The sequence below is a fragment of the Equus przewalskii genome, chromosome 3 (genome assembly GCF_037783145.1).
Source record: "Equus przewalskii isolate Varuska chromosome 3, EquPr2, whole genome shotgun sequence".
NCBI lineage: Eukaryota > Metazoa > Chordata > Mammalia > Perissodactyla > Equidae > Equus > Equus przewalskii.
The window spans coordinates 22,922,337-22,943,248 of record NC_091833.1 but is presented as its reverse complement, the minus strand read 5'-3'; the positions used below and the strand labels follow the sequence as shown (position 1 = coordinate 22,943,248).

The 20,912-nt window shown below is 46.7% G+C and overlaps 1 protein-coding gene and 1 long non-coding RNA gene across 7 annotated transcripts in view; one reads left to right on the top strand and one right to left on the bottom strand.

Annotated features, from left to right (window-relative positions):
- Window positions 1-4,018: 4,018 nt before the first annotated feature.
- Window positions 4,019-7,453, bottom strand: LOC139082475 (uncharacterized). Its single transcript, XR_011538525.1, has 3 exons — window positions 7,347-7,453; window positions 5,912-5,978; window positions 4,019-5,810 (listed from the first exon to the last, which is right to left on the bottom strand). It is a non-coding gene; the product is annotated as an uncharacterized lncRNA (long non-coding RNA).
- A 35-nt stretch (window positions 7,454-7,488) lies between these two features.
- IL34 (interleukin 34) overlaps window positions 7,489-20,912 on the top strand; it is a 57,328-nt gene continuing 43,904 nt past the window's right edge. Inside the window, exon 1 of one of the 6 annotated variants that reach the window (XM_070612318.1) lies at window positions 7,489-7,705. The gene's annotated coding sequence lies outside the window, so the exon portion shown is untranslated. Of the gene's footprint in view, window positions 7,706-14,053; window positions 14,624-20,912 lie in introns of those variants that run through there. The other 5 variants (XM_070612325.1, XM_070612322.1, XM_070612328.1 and 2 more) reach the window with 5 other exon arrangements.

The following is a 20,912-nucleotide window of genomic DNA, read 5'->3' as shown; positions in this document are numbered from 1 at the left end:
CAGCAAATCTTGAGCTGATATGCTGAGCATTGTGCTAAGCACAGTGAGAAATTCACATGGTCTGCCCAGGTGAACTTGACATTCTGGTAGAGGAGAGAAAGCTTATACATGTGAAACGATCAGCCAAAATGTGTTTACAGTAGAAAGAACTACAGTCAGGCAACATGTCTGATCCTGGCTTGGCTGAGTGACAGCTGAGTGGGCAAGCCATTTAAAACTCTGAGCCTTGAGTCCCTGTCAGTAGCAGGTTAAGGGAGAGATGTGACATAAACTGCACAGAAGTCCCTAAATATGTTGCCCAACCTTACTTGAAACAGCATTATGGTTCCTAAGAATCCCAACATACCAGAAAGTCAAGGGGACCCCGTGTCTCTTAGGAGTATAAATTTTGTTTCTGTTTGTTTTATTTTTTTCTCAAATTTTCCTATTCATGAAAATCATCCCTTAGGCCACTTAATAAAAATATAGATTCCTAGGTATCTCCCCCTGAGGATTCTTTTCCTTATTTTAAAGATTGGCGATTGACTGAGCTAACAACTGTTGCCAATCTTTTTTTTTTTTCCTGCTTTTTCTCCCCAAATCCCCCAGTACGTAGTTGTATAGTCTAGTTGTGGGTCCTTCTAGTTGTGGCGTGTGGGATGCTGCCTCAGCATGGCCTAATGAGTGGTGCCACGTCTGCGCCCAGGATCCGAACCGGCAGAATCCCGGGCTGCTGAAGTGGAGCGCGTGAATTTAACCGCTCAGCCATGGAGCCAGCCCTCCCGCCCCGAGGATTCTGAAACCCTAAATCTGGAATGGAAATTTGTAAACACACAAAGTCTAGATATAAACTTATAAATCTTGAGTTCAGTCAAGTCTCTGCCTCTGATTAGATCCATGACATTGGTCAGGCCAGTTGGCTTTTCATCCATAATACAGAGATAAATAGGGTTGATGTGAGAATAAAGTAAGAGCAGGGGCCAGCCCGGCAACAGGTTATGTTCCTGTGCTCTGCTTTGGCGGCCCAGGGTTCGCTGGTTTGGATCCTGGTGTGGACCTATGCACCGCTTATCAAGCCATGCTGTGGCAGGCGTCCCACATACAGAGTAGAGGGAGATGGGCACAGATGTTAGCTCAGGGCCAGTCTTCCTCAGCAAAAAGAGGATTGGTGACGGATGTTAGCTCAGGGCTAATCTTCCTCAAAAAAAAAAAAAAGCATTATACCTAAAGTACCCAGCACTGAGCCCAGCACATTGTGGGTACTTATTGAGTCAAACCTGAGCTCTTAAAAGTTGGGGCTTAGGTCAGCACGATAAAGTCTTCGTTTTTCTTTAGGGTTCACCGAATAACCATAGACATGAGTCTCCTTCCATCCCTACCCCAGACACATCACGTGATACTCTCTTTTCCCCTTATACTGCTTTACTTTTGATGTGTCTGTTGACTCTCACATTCTCTGTTGATGTAGGCAAAGAGGTGCTGGATGAGATAGAGTTTTGAGGGATATATAGACAGCATTTCAGCTCCCTAACTGAGAGACCTTCTCTGGACTTGATTTCTCTACTTGAATTCTTAACACCTGGAAAGATTTTCTCTCTTTTTTTCCCAGTTTTATTGAGATATAGTTAACATACATCACTGTATAAGATTAAGGTGTACAGCATAATGGTTTGACTTACATATATTGTGAAATGATTATATCCATCCCCTCATATAGATACAATAAAGAGAAAAAAACGTTTTTTTCCTTCTTGTGATGAAAATGCAGGATCTATTTTCTTAACAACTTTCATATATATCATACAGCAGTGTTAACTGCAGTCATCATGTAGTATGTCAGATCCCTAATACTTGTTTATCTGGTAACTGGAAGTTTGTACCTTTTGACCAGCTTGCTCCGGTCCCCCCAGCCACACATCCACCTCTGGTAACTGCAAATCTGACGTCTTTTTCTACGAGGGGTTTTCAGGATTTTTAGATTCATGTATCAGTGAGATCATACAGTATTTGTCTTCTGTCTAATTTATTTCCCTTAGCATAATACCCTCAAGATCCATCCATGTTGTCACAAATAGCAAGATTTCTTTTTTTTTATGGCTGAATAATATTCTCATGTGTGTGTGTGTGTCTATATATATATATATGTGCACCACAACTTCTTTTCTTTATTCATTCATCTGTAGATGGGCACTTAGGTTGTTTCCATGTCTTGGCTATTGTGAATAATACTGCTGTGAACATGGGAGTGCAGGTATCTTTTTGAGTTAGTGTTTTCATTTCCTTTGGCTATACTCCCAGAAGTGGAATTGCTGGATCATATGGTAGTTCTATTTTTAATTTTTTGAGGATCCTCCGTACTGTTTTCCATAGTGGCTGTACCAATTTACAGTCCCACCAACAGTGTACCAGGCTTCCCTTTTCACATTGTCGTTAGCATTTTGTCTCTTGTCTTTTTGATAATGGCCATTCTAACAGATGTGACATGATATCTCATTGTGGCTTTGATTTGCCGTTCCCTAATGACTAGTAATGTTGAGCATCTTTTCATGTACCTGTTGGCCATTTGTCTAGCTTCTTTGGAATAATGTCTATTCCTGTGTATTGTCTAATGTCTATCCCTGTCCATTGTCTACTGTCTATTACTGAATGTCTATTCAGGTCCTTTGCTCATTTTTAAATTGGATTATTTACCTTTTTGCTATTAGGTTGTATGAGTTCTTTATATATTTTGGATATTAACATCTTTTCAGATACATGATTTGCAAATAATTTTTCCCATTCCATAGATTGTTTTTTCACTTTATTGATTATTTTTTTTGCTCTGCAGAAGTTTTTTAGTTTGATGTAGTCCCACTTGTTTAATTTTTCTTTTCTTGCTTGTGATTTAGGTGTCATATCCAGAAATTGTCACCATTGAGCTTCCTCTGCATACCTGTCCATGAGTTTGCTTGTTCTCTGCAAGAGAGAGGGCTCTGGCAAGTGGAATTTCTGGAGTGCAGGCACAAGGGATTAGGCTTGAATATGTTGAGAGCAGGAATGGTGTCTAGTTCATAGCTGTTGCCTCAGGACCAACAAAAGGTGTTTAACAAATACTTAGTGATTGGATGAGGCTAAATTACAAATCCCAACTATGTAGGTGTTCAGGGGACCTAATCAGCTCCCTTTGCTTTAGCTGAGGAACCAAGTAAATGGGGAACTCTGTCTGGCCTTGCAAGACACATCAGGGACTGCCATGGACCTGAGGGGATAACGTCAAGACACAGAGGCATTTGCTGTTGGTCCTTAGGGCTCCTTCCATTCTGCTGCTCTAAGTCCCTGCAGCTTGAGTCTAAGAAAGTACTGAAAAGTTTCAGCTGCCTCCGCTTTCCCCTGACTTCTTGGGTGGAGCGTCCACAGATGTTGTTTCCTTTGAAAGATCTCTTGCCAAGAATAGCATTTCTTGAGGGGAGGGGCGTTTAATTCGGACGGTGGATGGAATGTGGCTTGTCTTTGTGTTTTTGAATATATTGCTAGCAAGACAGCTGCGGGGGCTGGAAAAGCTCTTGGGGTTCACTTGTCTCATGGGGAGAGTGCTGGTCTCTAGAGTGTGTGCTGCTCCCATGACTGCAGCCTCTCAGGCTTCTCATTAGTGGGAAGTCAGAAATTTGGGAAGCATTCTTCAGATAGGATCAACTTGGCTTTCCATTTTTTTTAATTCCTAAAGTTTGTTTCTATTCAAAATAGACATGTGTTTGCATGAGTCATCTACTTGCTTATTTGCATATGCAATATTGTATGTGAGTATTTTAAGTTTATTGCACCCGTAAAATACATTCAAAGGCTCAATCCATGGGGCCGGCCCCATGGCCGAGTGGTTAAGTTCGCACCCTCCGCTTCAGCTGCCCAGGGTTTTGCCGGTTCGAATCCTGGGCATGGACATGGCACCGCTCATCAGGCAACGCTGAGGCGGCTTCCCACATGCCACAACTAGAGGGACCCACAACTAAAAATACACGACTATGTACCGGGGGGCGTTGGGAGAAAAAGGAAAAATAAAATCTTTTTTTTTTTTAATTAAAAAAGGCTCAATCCAGAGCTCAGAAGATCCATCTCTTGCTGCTGAAATCAAACCTTGTTCAAACAAATATCGGGGATAGATGGCTTGCTCTGGGGGTACGTGGCAGGGACTCAGTGAACACCTTCATGGTTGGTGGCTGATTTCCGTGAGGACCTGATAGCCCAGGGTTCAGGGCTCGTATGAAGTTCAAGTGAACTGAAATCAGCAGAACAGACTACACAGCAGTCCAAAGAATCCCCTTCAGCAGTCTGCACCGGCACAGCCAAGAGCTACTTCTTTAGAAGTTTTGAAAGCCATCATGAGGAGACATGCCTAACCCACTAGAAGATGCTGCTAAATTCATTTATTCCGTCAGTATTGATTGAGCACCTACTATGTGCCACCTACTCCCAGGTCTGCTCTGCATCCAGAAGTTGGAGAGGAGTTTTTTTTTTTTTAATTTTATTTTTCCTTTTTCTCCCAAAACCCCCCAGTACATAGCTGTGTATTTTTATTTGTGGACCCTTCTAGTTGTGGCATGTGGGACGCCGCCTCAGCGTGGCTTGATGAGCGGTGCCATGTCCACACCCAGGATTTGAACTGGTGAAATCCCGGGCCCCCGAACAGGGTGCGTGAACTTAACCACTTGGCTACGGGCCTGGCCCCTGGAGAGGAGTTTCCATAATCTAGAAGTTCCTGTCGATCTGAGGCTGGTGGTGAGATGAGTCTGCCGGAGAGCCTGGCAGCAAGTTTCAGAAGAGCCTAAGGGCCATGTCTCTGGTTTCCTCAGATAAAACAGGCATAGCCTTGGGACTTCCATGAAAAATCAGAAGGTCCCAAGTCTGAAAAATGAGAAGGTGGAGGGTGGGTAGCCAAAGGTTTTTGGTCAGGAAACAGTAGGAAACCTGTTACAGTCAGTTTAACCTCAGCTGCACATAGAATCATCTGAGTTTGTCAGAATAGATTCCTGGGTTCCACCCCAGACATACTCCTAAGAATCTGCTGGCGATGTCTGGGCATCTGTGTATTTCACAATCTGGTGATAATGATCAGACCTGGAAATCACCAGATCTGGTGGGGAATGAGGGAACATTACTTCTTATTCAAAATGAAGCAAAAATAAAACAAAAACAAGCAAGTTTGAAAATTCCAGTTTTCAATAAAAGACCAGGAGTCTTTTACTGAAATAAATAAAAGACCAAGAGACTCAACTGGAAGTAGCTAAAAGCCCCTGTTAGCACCGCCCCATCCCACCCCACCCCCCCAGTCTAGCAGCTTTGTCAGTACCCAGTCAGATTTGGTTGTAATTCCAGAGGCAAACCCATCTCGGTTCCCCACCTCTAACTCTGCCTCCTAGAGTCTGATTTTCAAATTTTCAAAATTTCAAAATAATCCACAGGCCCACCCAACAGAATTTACTCCTTTCTCTGACTGTAAACAAAATCTCAGGGAATGAGAGTTGCTTTTGATTAGGACATTTGGGGAGAGTTTTCACAAGTTAATAATTTGGGGCCATGAATAAATGTGGATAAGCTAGTGACGTGACAGTCAAAAGAAGTATTAACATTTACTGGGTTATTAGGGCCTAATGCTGTTAACCGGGCACGCTGGGGAATCTTTTGCCTTTAAGGAACTGATGCTGCAACTGGAGAAAGGCAACTTCACCACATAAAGTGATCAGAAACAAGATCTTATCTGCCAAATGCCAGGTAGGAGTGAAGGCCATAGAAAGAGCGCCGGAGATGGAGTCAGGTGACCTAGGTTCGCCAATCTCTAAGCAGTCTTGATTTCCTGTCTGTAAAATGGGGAGAATGAGATCAACCTCCAGGAGTTATAGTAACAGCAAAGTGCCTTCCCTTGAGTGTCCAGGGGGTCTGAAGGGTCGTGCCCACTGACCTTGGGTCTGGAAACCCAGGGAGACCTGGAGCCACCTCCATCTTGAACTTCAGTCCTGTTTGCAATCCTGTGGAGGAAAGGGGCATTGTTCCAAGCCTAGAGGCCCTGGAGGGGCACAGTGGAGTTTGTTCAGGCTCCTGTGAGGCCCCAGTGAGATCCTGTGGCTGTGCCCCCATCGCCCCAAGCCCCTCTTGCCCTCCCACAGGCTGCCTGACTGGTATGAATCAACTTGGCAGAGCTCTACAGCAAGGCCCTGCAGAGGGTGTGGCCAGTGTAGCCACTGCCTTGGGGACGGGGGTGGGGAATTAGCTTCATGCATTCCAGTGTGGGCACATTTGTCCTGCTGAATGTTCAGAGACAAACCTGGAATCCAGTTTTGTCAATCCAATCAAGAAACCATTTCTTGAACAACTTCTTGTGCTGAGGACTGACCTTCAGAAGAAGACATGCTAAACTAGGTGCTGTGGAATCTTAGCTGTGAATAAGAGGCCCCTTAATGAAGGAGTCTATGCTCACTTTCAGGGAAACGCTGTAAACTATCTTTTTGGATAGTTTGATGCATTGAATGCAGCCCTTCCGCTGTCCCCTGCTCCCCACTTGTCCACTGTGGAGGAGCTAAAGGATCACTTGGGGGGTTGGCCCACCCCTAATTACTCCAAATACAGTCTAGGTAAATGGGGGAGCTTATTATGAAAACTAGATAGAGACGGAGCTGCCTTTGCAGTGCCCTCAGAAATGGCTGGCAGAGCCATTCTCAGCACTCGCTGTGACCCAGGCAAAGTGAGAGGCCTGTGTCCTTGGAGATGGGGCTGAGGGCAGAGGGTCTCTTTTCTGTGTCCCCAGGAACTCCTGTAAGTGCTGTGTCAGATCTCACGTTACGCCAGGACAGGTCCCGAGTCATGGGGAAGCCCTGGTTGTGTGATCTTGGGTTACATACTTCATTTCTCTGGGCTCATGTCTCCATCTGTAGACTGAGGAATTGATTGGTCTTCAACACTGATATTTATCACAGGCTTTTTTTTCTGGTAATAAAAATTGGCCCTGAGCCAACATCTCTTGCCAATCTTCCTCTTTTTTTTTTCTTTTTTCTCCCCAAAACCCCAGTACATGGTTTTATATCCTAGTGGTAGGTCATTCTAGTTCTTCTATGTGGGATGCCACTGCAGCATGGCTTGATGAGCGGTGTGTGGGTCCGCGCCCAGGATCCGAACTGGCGAGCCCTAGGCCACTGAAGCAGAGTGCACGAACTTAACCACTCAGCCATGGGGCTGACCCTGAAGGCTTTTTTGTCTAATGTTTGTCCCCCTACATCCACATGCACTCCAGTCACTACCACATCATTCGGTTTTACTAAGTTTCGTAAGAAGAGTGTTTTGTCAGAGCAAATGTGTTCTGGAGAGGCAGTGGGGTAGCCCCTTAAAACAGCCCAGCCTACCTGGGATCCAGGACTTTGTTCAGGGGATTCCCACCATTAACTTGCTGGGTGCCCTCGATCAGAAGTTCTGGCTGATCCTCTGGGTGTGTGGCTCCCTCCTACTCCACACTCCAAGCAGGCTGGGGACACGTGGCCCTGCCCCGCCCTTGTTGGCTCCAGTTTCTGAATTGGAGCTGCAGTGGCCTGCTTTCCCCGCCCTTCCCATCAGTAGAGAAGCCTGGGTTGTGGGCTGGGGAAAGCCAGAGCCTCTCCCTACCTGGCACCCACTGCCCCCAGCCCTTAGGCACCTGCTCTGGGCCCTGGAGGCCCTTAAAGCCACCAGCAAAGCCCTAGAAGACCGCGTCCTGGTACGTGAACAGGTAAGAAGGCAGTCGGTTTTCTCTCACATAGTTTCTTTGCCGGACTTCTCCACCCCAATTTAGCTGCTTCCTTCACAGATCACAGTAAGAGGGATTTGAGCTAGACTTGAAAAAGACAGTCCCGGCCAAGAAGCTCGGAACTATGTGTCAGAGAAATGGTGTGAGTTCTCTGCTCTGGGTTTCATTTTTAAACCTTTGCTTTCATCAGCCTTGCAGGAAAAAAGCTGATGAAAATAACCATAAAGCAAGCTACTTCTCTCTGTGTTCCCTTCTGAGTTTTGTAAACTAATAAAACCACATTCTTTTTTTTTTTTTTTTGAGGAAGATTAGCCCTGAGCTAACATCTGCTGTCAATCCTCCTCTTTTTGCTGAGGAAGACTGGCTGTGAGCTAACATCTGCACCCAACTTCCTCTCCTCTATACGTGGGACGCCTGCCACAGCATGGCTGGCCCTAAACCCACATTCTTAAATGGTTGTCATGGGTTACTGGGGGCTGTTCCACTGTATATTGCTTAGGTCTTCAGACCTCGACATACTATGTGCATGAATTATCACATGCATGAATTACCTAATCAAAACTAATTGATTTAAAATTATTTAGAGGAAAGGAAAAAAATAAAATGGCGTAAGCCTTTCTCATTCAGACAGTATTCTAAAATTAAAATGAAGTGTTCTGCCTTTACATTTTGCATTTAATTTAAGTGCACATAAACCAACTAACTCCATGTCACTTTTAAGGTCCATGTATCTGCCACGTTAACGAACTCTTCTGAGGATGTGCAGCCTTTGTCCCTTGATTATGACGTTGGATTGCTTCCAGGTGTTTTGCAATTAATAATTCAACTTTTATGGACAACTCTGTGGAAATAACTTTTTCTAGTGTTTTAAATTTTTTCCCTCTCCTTGGATTTTTATTCTCCATCCAGAATGAATACTTGGGGCAAAGGACAAGAACATTTTTGTAGTTCAGCTCATGTTACATGTAGGTTCAGCTGACTCATAGGAATTATGAGACTAATTTCCTAATTTCCAGGGCCGTGATCGCATGAGGGGGTGGGTGGGGAACTTGTTTTCTCTGGGGATTTTTCAGGAAGGGGGGATGGAGGCAGTCCACCATAGTGGTTAGGACTTGACCTTTGAAGGCAGGCTATCCTGGGTTTGTTGGCATAGCTGCCTGACCTTGAACTCTCAGCTAATAACTTCAATTAATTCACATGTAAAATACAGACTATAAAACTTCGTAGGCGTCCAGGAAAGGCTGCGATAGTGTTTGTAAAGCACTTAGTATAGCTGGCGCTGGAGGGTTCTTTCAAGCCCGGGGGCCATCCCTGGGCCATTTTACAAGATGGGCAGAATAGAGAAGGTCATCTCAGGAGCATCTTGATCTCTTCCCCTCTTCTTATCTAATCTCCTGTTAGGGGATTTTTTGTGTTAGGCCCCTATATGTGCTAAGGCTGGAGAGCTGCGCACTGGGGGATGGCAGGTCAGCTTGGCCTCTTTCTGAAGTTCCCCCAGACTCTCAGCCTCCTCCTGCCATCAGATCTGGATGCCACCCTTCCCGTCTCTCAGCCACCTTCCTCAAAGCACAGGTTTAAGGGATCCTTGGACAGAGTGAAGAATTCCCCAGAAGTCTGTGGGCTTTTGTTCCCCACCCTGGTAGGATACTGGGAGGCTGCATACACAGCACAGTGAATGAGCACATGCTGGTGAGGCTGGGTTCCAATCCTGGCTGCACCAATAACCAGGAGTAGGCAGTCATTGGACCTCTCTGAGCATCAGTTTCCTCGTCCGTATAATGGAAATGTTAATACCTGTGCCATAGAATTACATGAGACAACATAGGTAAAGCAGCTGGCACTTAGGGACCCATTACTGTGGAAGGTCAAAGCCATGTTCCAGAGCCCTTGGGAAGGTACAAGAATTAGCCATAAAAGATAGAAAACCCATGTGTTCATTTTCTTGGTCAACAAATATTGGGGTGGCTGGCCATGGTTCTGGAAACTAGGGAGAGAGATACTTAAGACAGGCTCCCTGCTCCTGATAAAGGCACACAGCCCATCCTGTGGGCACAGAGGAGACTGACTGAGGCTGCCTGGGCGGTCCAGGACAGCTCCTCGCGTAAGGAGGAAGAACAGTCTATAAGGCAGTGGGAAGGAAGCTGGAACAGCAAGTACGAAAGCTGAGTCAGTGGGGAAGGGTGGGAAGTTCAAGAGGGCTGCAGGGCTGGATGAAGGGAGGAGAAGGAGAGACAGGATGAAGGGAATTGGCGGGGACCAAATTTTGAAGCACCTTGAAGGTCCGGTGAGAATTTCAACTTCATCTCAAGGATGTGGGGATTTGAGTGGGTTTTGGAATGCCTGTTCTGGCAGCTTTGAGGGGTGGGAGATAGTGTTGGAGGCCTGGAATGCCCCCAGCCTTCCACCCCATCTCAGGGGCTTTGACGGTACCCAAAATAAATAAATGCAGAGAGTGGGATTCTCAGGATAGGCTTGGCGTGGGGGAGCCTGGCCTGGGAGTTGGAACCTTGGGTGGGGTTCTGGTCCCTGCTCCTCCACCACCAGAGTAAGTGGGTCTCCTCTCCTGCCTCAGGTGAGGGTTCAGGGCAGGTAGGCATCTTACAGCTGTTTCCCTCTGGGTGTCTGCAAAATGTCTCCGGGGGCCACAGTGCCCGCCTCCCACCCCCAGGCGATACTGTGCTGGCCAGCCATGACCCAGCCTTGAGAGGAAGAGGCATCTTGTCTGAAACGGACAGTTTGGCCTTTTCACCCCAAGAGACTCCATGGAGGTCTGAGAACCGTGGCCTCCAGGCCTGTGACAGTCCCGGGGGTGGCTCTGGGCTCCAGCTGTCCTGCACAATTGTGCTTGAGGGTCATGTCTCGCAATTGGGGGGTGGTGTCCCCTGGGAACTGAGCTGCAGTTAGCCTGGGAACCTACCTCCAGAGCTTCCCAGGGGCTGCTGGGAAAGTTCTGTCTGTGCATCCCAGCCAGGAAGGGCCCAATAGCCATGCCTGGAGAACCAGCCAGGCCTTCCCCCTTGGAGCCATCTCAGGTAATGGGGAGGTGGATGAGTGGGGCCATGGCTACAGTTAGCAAGGCTGAGGTCAAGGCAATGACTTTGAAAGGCCAACAAGAAGTGAACTTGCCTGGCAGCTATTCGGAAAGGTCATGCCCTGCTTTAAAGCTTTCCGGGTGCCAGTTGCTTGTCCTAACACGGGAAAGTTCACATTTTGGCCCAGGACTCTCCCATCAAGTGCAAGTCCCCACTTCTGGCTTTATCACCCACATGCCTCCTCAGTCCTGCCTTCTCTCCAGCCACACTGCCCTTCCCTCTTTCCCAAGAGCCTGAACTTCCCTGCTTCCTTGTCTTCCTGCTTTCTCAGATCGTATAAAATCTCTTTGTAAGCATTTTTTTAAACCATCTTAATCATTTTTAAGTGTATAGCTCAGTGATATTAAGTACACTTACATTGTTGTGAAAGAAATCTCCAGAACTTTTTCATCTTGCAAAACTGAAACCCTATACCCATTAAACAATAACTCCTCCCTCTCTTCTTCTCCCCAGCCCCTGGAAACCACCACTCTACTTTCTGTTTCCATAAATTTGATTACTCTCGGTATCTCACATAAGTGGAATCATACAGTGTTTGTCTTCTTGTGGCTGGCTTATTTCACTTAGCATAAGGTCCTCAAGGTTCACCCGTGTTGTAGCATGCATCAGAATTTCTTTTCTTTTTTTTCTTTTTTGGGGTGAGGAAGATTGGCCCCGAGCCAGTATGTGTTGCCAATCCTCTTTTTTGCTTGAGGAATATTGTTGCTGAGCTAACATCTGTGCCAATCTTCCTCTGTTTTATGTGGGATGCTGTCACAGTGTGGCTTGATGAGTGGTGCTACGTCCGTGCCCAGGATCTGAAACTGCGAACCCCAGGCCACTGAAGTAGAGCACGCAAACTTAACCACTATGCCACCAGGCCGGCCCCAGAATTTCCTTCCTTTTTAAGGCTGAATAGTATTCCATTGTATATATATGTACCATATTTTGTTTATCCACTCATCCGTTGACAGATGCTTGGGTTGTTTCCATGTTTAGCTATTGTGAATAATGCTGTTATGAACATGGTTGTACAAACATCTCTTCAAGATCTTGCTTTCAATTCTTTTGGGTGTATACCCAGAAGTGGAACTGCTGATCATATGGGAATTGTTTTTAATTTTTGGGGGAACCTCCATGCTGTCTTTCATAGCAGCTTCAGCATTTTACAATCCTACCAACAGTAGAGAAGGGGTCCAGTTTCTCCACATCCTCATCAACACTTCTTGTTTTCTGTGTTTTTTTTTTTTTTAATGATTGGCACCTGGGCTAACAACTGTTGCCAATCTTTTTTTTTTTTCTGTTTTATTTCCCAACCCCCCCCCCCCACCCCTGTACATAGTTGTATATCTTAGTTGCAGGTCCTTCTAGCTGTGGGATGTGGGATGCCGCCTCAACGTGGCCTGACGAGCGGTGCCATGTCCACCCCCAGGATCTGAACCCTGGGCCGCCGCAGCAGAGCGTGCGAACTTAACCACTCGGCCACGGAGCCAGCCCCTCTGTGTTTTTGATAGTAGCCATCTTAATGGGCATGAGGTGATACATCATTGTGGTTTTGATTTGTATTCCTCTGGTGATTAGTGATGTTGAACATCTTTTCATGTACCTGTTGGCCATTTGTATATCATCTTTGGAGAAATGTCTATTCAAGTCATCTGCCCATTTTTAATCAGGTCATTTGGTTTTTTTATTGTTGAGTTGTAGGGGTTCTTTATATGTTCTGGATATTAACTCCTTATATTTGCAAATACTTTCTTCCATCCATAGCTTACCTTTTCACTCTGTTGATGTGTCATTTGATGCACAAAAGTTTTCACTTTTGATGTAGTCCCATTTGTCTATTTTGGCTTTTGTTCCCTATGCTTTTGGTGTTATAACTAAAAAATCATTGCCAAGTCCAATGTCACGAAGCTTTTTACCTGTTTTCTTCTAGGAGTTTTATAGTTTTGGATCTTATGCCTTTGCAAGCATTTTAATAGCTTTATTGTTTGTATGGCATGTGCTTATTATAAAAATACCAACAAGGGCTGGTCCCATGGCCGAGTGGTTAAGTTCACACGCTCCGCTGCAGGCGGCCCAGTGTTTTGTTGGTTTGAATCCTGGGCGCGGACATGGCACTGCTCATCAAACCACGCTGAGGCAGTGTCCCACATGCCACAACTAGAAGGACCCACAACGAAGAACATACAACTATGTACTGGGGGGCTTGGGGAGAAAAAGGGAAAAAAATAAAATCTTAAAAAAAAAATACCAACAATTCAGAAAATCACAAGCAGAAAAGAAAATCTCAATCCCACCCCCCAGAAGTAACCACTCCCTAATAATATTTCACTAGGCAGCTCTCCAGACAGTGCCTTGCTTCATCGCTTCTCAAACCATAGCTTCCATGTGAATCACCAGGGGATTTTGTTAAATTCTGATTACAAAGGCCTGGGATGGGCCCGAGACTATATTTGTAACAAGCTCTTAGGTGATGCTGCTGCTACTGATCAGGAAACCATACTTGGAGCAGCGAGGGTCTGTATCTATACACGCACACACAGATCTGTGTCCTATGGGATCATCCATAGAAGACTTTCTAATTTTTTTTGGTGAGGAAGATTCGCTCTGAGCTAACATCTGTTGCCAACCTCTCCCCCTACTTTTTTTTTTTTTTTTTTGCTTGAGGAAGATTAGCCCTGAGCTAACATCTGTGCCAGTCTTCCTCTATTTTGTATGTGGGATGCCTCCACAGCATGGCTGATGGATGAGGGGAGTGGGTCCCCGCCTGGGATCCAAACCTGCAAACCTGGGCCGCCCATGTCGGGGGTGTGGAACTTTAAGTACTTGGTCACAGGCCGGCCCCCATATAGGACTTTCTTATAACTTGTTTTTTCCCCCAGTCAACTAAGTATATGTCACAGAAATGCCAATAAGTGTAGAGCTCCATTATCCCTTAGTGTGGCCACAAAATATCCCATTGCCTGGTAGGATGGTGATTCAACTCGTTCCTATGGATGAAATTCAGGGTGCTACCAAGTTGTCACTGTTATAAGTAATGCAGTGGCAAACATTTTTGTGACCATGTCTTTGTTCACCTGAAGGAATTATTGTTACTGCGTTTGTTCTTCTAAGAAGCAGACCTGTGCTAATACGTTCAAAGGCGTTTCTCCTTAAAGGAGTCATCTGGGAACCTGGACCCTTAATCTCAAGGCTCTGCCAGCCCTCTAGTGGGGTGGGGCAGAGCAGTGTGAGGTAGGGGCGGGTTAAGGGTGAGATTGAAGTGGGACAAGTGTGGGACAGGTGTGGGACAGGTGGAGGAGACGCATGGGTGTGGGAGGAGGCAGTGTGGCCAGCACTGACGGCGCCCACTCTTCAGCCTGGCACTGTGTGTTTACTGCTCATTTACCGCTCACAGCTCCCTGCAAGGCTGGACTTAGTTTCCTCCGTTTTACAGATGAAGAAACTGAGGCATAGGGAAGACTCCCAGCTTGCCCACGGTCACGCAGGCGGGAGGCGGCCGCGCCGGGGATGCACCTGGCTGCTGGCTGCTCGGGTCACCTAGGGCGCCCGGCCTGGCCCTTCCCCGCGGCCCTACCCCGCACTGCAGCCGCTCCGCGCCCCCGCCCCGCCGGATTCGAGAGTCCGCGCGCCGCCCCGCGCCCGCTCCCGGCTCCCGGCTCCCGGCTCCCGGCCCGCGCTGCCCCTGCTCCAAGACGCCGCCGGGCCATCTGGCGGCTGCGGAGCGATCCCGGGGCCCCGTTCCCCGTTCCCCGCTCCCGCCCGGCCGGCCCAGAGGGACGCCCGGCCCGAAGACGCCTCCAGGCCGACGGCTCTACGGGCGTGCAGGGTAAGGCCTTTGCTGAAACTCTAGCTTCAGAGTTGCCGGCTAGGTTAGTCTTGCACTCCGAGGGCTGGGGGGGGTGGTCTCCTTCGGGGTCAGCCTGACCAGGCCCTGGACGGAGCTCAGAGGATGTTGGAGGCCCCAGGGCGGACACTGTCCAGTTGGACAGCAGGGATTTGTCGCGAAGGGAGCTGCTGAGAGCACCGGATAGCCGCAGACAGCCCTGAGCTGGAATCCCAGCTCTGCCACTGCTGCCTGCAGGACCTTGGGCAGGTCACAGGCCTCTGCAGTCCCACTTTCCTCAGCTGTAAAGTGGAGATAAAAATAGGATCTCCCTATACCGTCTGACACCTATTAGGATGGCTACTATAAAACCCCAAAAACGAAGTGTTGGCCGGGATGTGGAGAAATTGGAACCCTCGTGCACGGTTGGTGGGATTGTAAAAGGGTACAGACGTCGTGGAAAACAGTTTGGCAGTTCCTCAAAAAATTAAAAATAGAATTACTGTAGGATCCAGCAATCCCGCTTCCGGGTATATACCCCAAAGAAGTCAAAGTGGGGTCTCAAAGAGATATTAGTACACCCACGTGCCTAGCAGCGTTATTTGCAATAGGCAAAAAGTAGAAGCAACTCAGGTGTCCACCCTCAGATGGATGGATACACAAAATATGGCATATATGTACAATGGAATATTATTCATCCTTAAAAAGGAAGGAAATTCTGACACATGCTACAACGTGGATCAACCTGGAGGATGTTAAGTGAAATAAGCCAGACACAGGAGGACAAACACTGTATGACTCCATTCAGATAAGGTAGCTAGAGTTGTCAAATTTGTAGAAACAGAAAGCAGAATGGTGGTTGCCAGGGACTAGAGGGAGGAATGGGGAAGTTATTTATAGAGCTTCAGTTTTGCCAGATGAAAAGAGTTCTGGAGATGGATGTTAGTGACGGTTGCATAACAATGTGGATGTACTTAATACCACTCGACCGTACACTTAGAAATGGTGAGGATTTTATGTCGTGTGTATTGAACCACAATTTTAAAAGCTGGGGGAGAAATAGTACATGCCTCATAGGGGTTTTGTGAGGATTGGGTGAGGCAGCGCGTGTGAACTATTATTATTATGGTGCATGGGAACCTTCTACCTCACAGACTCCGGCATTGGAGGGGCTCTGTGTCCCGACGGGGAACAGTTGCCCCATTCTCTGTGAGATGCTCAGGGTGGCGTTCAGGGGACATTTGCTGGAGGGGGGACTGATGCCCTGCTCGGGAGATTCCTAGCATTTGTGGGATGGGTGCATTCCAGACGTCGGAAAGTCCCTGGCGGAAAAATCACTTCTACTATGGGGCAGCTTGCAGGGAGGAGATTTCAGCTCTCCCTAGAGAACTTGTGATCAGAGCCGTCTGAATGTGGAGCAGGCTGCCTCATTGGGTGGTGAGCTCCCTGTTAGCGGAGGCATGTAAGGAGGGGCTGGGCAAGCTGCAGAAACTGGTGCTTGAGGTGGGGGTGGAGCCAGAGGGTCTCGTAGGCTCTGCACCTCTCTGATGTGATCCAGTCCAGGCAAAGTTATCTATAACTGGCCTGTGTAAAGGTGGGACCCAAGTCAGAGGGAGGGGGTGGGCAGATGGGAAGACTGGCTGCCAGCCCTCCCCTAAATAACAGTAATAATGCCTGCTGCCCTTTACTCTGGGCAAGCACCGCGTTAAATCCTCAACAGGCTTGATCTCAAATCCTTACCACAACCCTGTGCAGTGGGTGCTAGTCACCCCCATGTTATAGATGGCAGCCAAGGCCCAGGGGTTAAGTGACCTGCCCAATGTTAGCCAGTAGGTGGTGGAGCTGGGACTTGAACCCAGACAGTCCGGCTCCTGCCCTCTATGCTGGGTGGAAATCTCCCACATCCGCCTCCCTGTAAGCTGGCCGCTCCCTTCCACCCTTCCCCTGGCTGACAGCTATGGGCCCTGACTCTCTCACAGGCATGGATTTAGCTGCTGCTCACCCCCTGCCAGGTGAGTTAGCACTGCCTCCCTCCCTCTGGCTGGCTTCTCTGCCGAGTCAAGCTCAACCTGCTTGCGTCTCCAGGGTTCAAGGATAACACTGTTCAGACAAGACTGGCCTTGATTGGATGCCAGGCTCCCTGTCACTGAACGTCCCCCTTCTCCTTCCATTAAACGAGACCCTGCTTAACAGCTCTCTTCCAGGGCTCAAAGTCCTTCCCAGAGCTGTTGAATTCATTTTACCCTTTTGGCAACTGTTTTTTCCAGCCCAGCTCTCTGGGTGCCAAGATCTTGACCACGTGATTCAATTTGTCCAAGCTCCCAGTCTAGCACCTGCAAGGCAATAAATGCTGTCCCTAATGTTGGCAGTACGGTGGCCTCCTCTGTCCTCAGATCTGAGCAGAATTACAGAGGAAGCCCTGGCAGGGACGGCTGTTTATCCAGAATGACTTAGTTCGCTGGGTTGGCTCCCACACCTTATGAAGACACAGGGAGCTATCATTTAAGGACACCTCCGTGACAGGCAAGGTGCTAAGCCCTGTGTAGGCACTGCCTTGCCAAATTCATCCAGAGCAACGGAGGTGAAGAACTGTGTCATTCCCACATTAAGATGAGGAGACTGAGGCTTGGAGAGTTAGGTCATGTGCTCAGCAGCCTGGATTTTCCCTCTCCCCACTGCTGCCCTTGAGTCTCTGCATAGGTTGCTGGACTGACAGCAGTAATATTAGTGACACTCACGCTTGGTGGAATAATGTACATTTAAGCTTTCTTTTCCACTGCCTTCTGCTACCCTCCCTGCCTCCCTGGGTGTGGGCCTTGGTAGTGCTATTTGATGGATGAAGAAGATGATCAGGGGCTTCCCAGGGTCCCACAGTGGAAGGAGCACACCAGGGCAGGGTGGTGGTCCTTCTGCAGGTCTCACTCTGCAGGCCCCTTCCCACCTCCACTGCACTGGGTTGCAGGCTACATAGCCCTCCTGCTTGCCTCCTTGGAGGGGCTGTCCCAGGCCCCAGTGAAGCTGCTTTGTACAGAGGCCAGCAGACCAGCTGGTTTGGCAGATGCTGGGCTGGGGCCAGGTGCTTTCCAGCCTCTTCCTGCAGCTGGGAAACCGTTGTTGATTGATATCTCAGCAGAGGTTGCCTCCTGGTCATGCCTGCCCTGTTCCCAAGAGAAGGCCACTCCTGTCTCCGTCTGTGGAAATCTTGCAGGCAACAGAATTGTTGACTGTCACACTTCAGTGACGGAGTTCTGGAACCCTTAACTCAACCTTATAAGGCGTGACTGTTAACCCCACAGGAGGAGGCTGCGGCTTGTTCAGGATCTGGGACATAAAGCCTGGGCTGTCTGCCTGCAAAGTCCATAATATTGGCTGAATAATCTTTGTTTTATGCTTTTTAAGCTTTCTTTTAAAAAGTAATTAACAGGTTTTTTTAAAGTACAGTTTTGGATTTACAGAAAAATTGAGCAAAAAGTACAGAGAGTTCCATTATAGTCACGTACCCTGGGCACACAGTATCCCTTGTTATTAACATGCAGTATTAGTATGGCACATTTGTTACAACTGATGAATCGATATTGATACATTATTATTAACTAAAGTCCATAATATTATTGTTAGCTAAAGTCTATAGTTTACATTAGGATTCACTCTCATTGTACATTGTACAGGTTTTGACAAATATGAAATGAATGACATTGTGACAGTTGTGATATCCACAATTACAGCATCTTTCAGAATAGTGCCACTGCCCTAAAAATCCTCTGTGCTCCACTTAGTCACCCCTCCCTCCCCTAACCCCTGGCAACCACTGATCTTTTTACCGTCTGTGTAGTTTTGCCTTTTCCAGAATGTCATAGAGTTGGAATCATACAGCATGTAGCCTTTTCATATTGGCTTCTTTCCCGTAGAAATATGCATTTACAGTTCCTTCACGTCTTTTTGTGGCTTGATAGCTTGTTTCTTTTCAGCGCTGAATAATGTCCCATTGTATGGATGTACTGTAGTTTGTTCATCCATTCCCTTATTGAGGGATATCTTGGTTGCTTCCAGTTTTTTGTGATGATGAATAAAGCTGCTATAAACATGTGTATGCAGATTTTTCTGTGGTCATAAGTTTTCAGCTCAATTGGGTAAATACCAAAGAACACGATTGCTGGATCATGTGGTAAGACTATGTTTAGCTTGTAAGAAACTGCCAAACTCTCTTCCAAAGTGACTGTGCTGTCTGGCATTCCCACCAGCAATCAATGAGGGTCTCTGTTGCTTTGCATTCTGGTTAGCATTTAGTATTGTCAGTTTTTTGGATTTTAGCCAAAAAGTAATAGGTGTGTAGAGCTATCTCATTGTTGTTTTAATTTGCAATTCCCTGGTGACGTATGATGTTGAGAATCTTTTCATATGCTTATTTGCCATCCACACATCTTTTTGGCGAGCTGTCTGTTCAGATTTGTTGTCCATTTTTTAATTGAGTTGTTTGTTTTCTTATTGTTGAGTCTGAAGAGTTTTTTGCATATTTTGGACAAGTCCTTTATCAGATAAGTCTTTTGCAAATATTTTCTCTTCATTTTCTTAGCTGTGTCTTTTGCAGAGCAGTGGTTTTGAATTTTAATTAAGTCTAATTTATCAATGTTTTCTTTCACGGATTGTGCTTTGGTTGTATCTAAAAACTCATTATCAAACCCAGAGTCACCTAGATTTTCTCCCACGTTATATTTTAGAAATTTATTGTTTTGTGTTTTACATTTGGGTCTAAGATCCATTTTGAATTAATGTTTGTGAAAGGTAAGGTCTGTGTCTAGATTCCTCTTTTTGCATCGGATGTCCAATTGTTCCAGCACCATCTGCTGAAAAGATTATCCTTTCTCCATTGAATTGCCTTTGCCCCTTTGTCAAAGATCAGTTGCTTATATTTATGTGGGCCTGTTTCTGGGCTCTCTATTCTGTTCCACACGGATCTATTTCACTTTTCTTTTACTGGTACCACACTGTCTTGATTACTGGAGTTTTGCACTGTCTTGAAGTCAGGCAGCGTCAGTTTGTTCTTCCTCAGTATTGTGTTGGCTGTTCTGGGTCTTTTGCCTCTCCATGTAAACTTTAGAATCAGTTTGTAAATATCCACAAAATAACTTTCTGGGATTTTGATTGAGATGGCATTGAATCTATAGCTAAAGTTGGGGAGAACAAACATCTTGATGATATTGAGTCTTCCTATCCATGAACATGGAATATCTCTCCATTTATTTGTCTGCCTTGATTTCTTTCATCAGAGTTTTATAGTTTTCCTTGTATAGATCTCCTACATATTTTGTTAGATTTATACCAAAGTACTTCATTTTTTTGATGTTAATGTAAATGGCATTGTGTTTTTAATTTCAAATAGATAATATATGTGCACAGTAAAAAAAAAATCAAAATATAAGGAGTGGTTTACAGTGAAAAGTAGCTTCCTTTCCATATCCCATTCCTTAGGACTCTATTTTCATCTATCCAAAGACAATTACTGATGCTAGGTTCTTGTGCGTCCTTCTAGAGGTTGTTTGTACATACTCAAGCTCATATTCATATTTATTTTTCATTCAACAAACATCCTTGAGCATTGACTATGGGGCCGGCACAGGCGATGGGGCGGAGAACAGAAAGAAGGCCTGCTCTCATGGAGCTTACGTTCGTTGCAGTTGGCATCAGTTCCTGTGTCTCTGGTCCTCACGAGAACTCTGCCCTACAGGTATTATTATCCCTGTGGGAGGGCTGAGGGCTGACGGAGGACTATCTGGGGCCAACCGAATTCTCCAAGAGCTCAAGCAAAGAGGCTGGTCCTGCCAAGAGCAAGGGGCAGGGCTGACGCTGCTCAAGGCCAGAGGAAGCAGGTTCTAGAAGGGAGCACTTCTTGCCAAGGCAAATGGATAGAGATAAGGAGGAGGTGAGGAGACAGCTTAAGGAGGCTGCCCAGTCTGGGGCCAGATTCATATCGGAATAACGACTTGGAAGTCCTCCTGTTTCCAGGTGGCTGCATTTTAATTCCTTCATTTTCTTTCCTCTCTTGTTTCTTAGGCATGTTCTTCTGGGGACGAGTCTAATCTTGTTTGACTGACTTCAGGAGAAAAGGGACTTATTCATACTGAGATCAACACTGCCAGGGGAGTGGCTAGGGTGTCTCCAGAGTCAGGGGACAGTGGTCATGACAGGCTGTGATGAAGAGCCAGGGAGAGGCAGTGAGTTCCTGGGAACTGGGTGTCTGAGTGGCAGGTCTGGACCAGGTCAGCTTCCCTGCCTGGGTCTCCCTCCCAGGCTG